Below are 1,493 nucleotides of genomic sequence, written 5' to 3'. Positions count from 1 at the left end.
TCCTATTCTTTAGAGGGCATAAAAAGAAATGAGAAAAGATCAAGAAGCACAGCATATGAAACGGAAGCCAGGCCTGCCTCCTCTTCCAATACCAAACTGAGAGAAGAGGACAACGCTGTTGACCAGCAAAGACATACTCCAGAAGTAAAGGCATGTGTCCATAATAAATTAGCTCAGCCCAATACTCTCAAGAACACAGAGAAGCATCGTCTGATGGGAGAGCGGACAAAGGAAGAATATTGAAGAGGCCTCTGAGCTCAGTAGCTCCCCAGCCTGAGCCTGAAGAATGAAAGGAAAAACTGGTGGGGCCTTTCTGAACCATCCTGGCAGACGATGATGAATGAATACTATTCACAGAGTAAGTAAACAAGATTATTTTTGGAATGCCTAAACCTCATTAATGAGGGATGCCCAAATATTGGCCACATTGATTAACCTGATTCAAAATAATCCCGATGTCAAAAACCTGCTGAGTCCTGGCGTTACACATCTGAGCCAATCACGGGCCCTATTTGAAAGCGTTATTGCTATCTCTGAAGACCATCCTAAGGGTGACTCAGCCCTCTGAAGGGATTTGGTATACAGTTATTCCACATGGAGAGCCAAAAAAAAGTTAAATTCAGAATCAAACCCTTGGAACTCTTGCAGGCTCCTGATCTTTGCTGCCAGAGTAGTTATAAGTATCCTTTATTGTATCTCAAACTTAAAATGCGGGGATCTAAGAAGTTTAAAGGAAAGAACATAATGAAATTCTACTAATAAAAAAACAAATTTTAAGCAGATGTTATATAAATATATATATAATTTAAGATTCTCTAACCATTAAGTCTGTATTTATTCATTCAAAAATATTTATTAAGTGCATTCTACAAAAGAGATCACTGTGCCTTTTAAGTATTACAGACACACACATGAACTGATTCCCACTTACAAATGGACATTAATAATGGAGAAGACCGATTCTTAGCGTAGTTTAGTTCAACTGCACGAGTCACTTTCTGATAAGAAAACACAGTAAATCTTCATTGAGAAATCATTTTGTGCAAACTGATGTGTGTGCCACTGAGACGAAGATGCAAGGTTGGACCTCGTGTGCATGTGATAGAAAATATGATTAATAACAAAAATTGGCAGAACAAAATTAAACAATAACAATTTTAAGATATCTATTTCTTTACAATAAAATTCTAAACTGGATTCTAAGATAGTCTAAAGTAGATATCAGAGAAAGACAGGATAAAGGAGGTTAGTAGAATAGACACAAATATTAGCACATACCACAAAAGAATAACTTTTAAATTCTTTTGATTTAAAACTAATGACTTTCCTTCTTAAAAGGATTCAATAACGAAGCCCACAACTTTCCTCTGGTTCTTGAACGCTTCTTCCCCCCAACTACCAGGACCCCAATTTTGCCTTGCAGACCTGGTTGGACTAGATGATGCACAGCGGTACAGACGGGAATTGGGAACGCAGGGAATCTAGGACAGAGG

Source organism: Echinops telfairi, unplaced genomic scaffold (genome assembly GCF_000313985.2).
Source record: "Echinops telfairi isolate 266 unplaced genomic scaffold, ASM31398v2 ScPeMD7_7469;HRSCAF=8507_1, whole genome shotgun sequence".
Classification (NCBI taxonomy): Eukaryota; Metazoa; Chordata; class Mammalia; order Afrosoricida; family Tenrecidae; genus Echinops; species Echinops telfairi.
Note: the sequence above shows the minus strand (reverse complement) of the source record.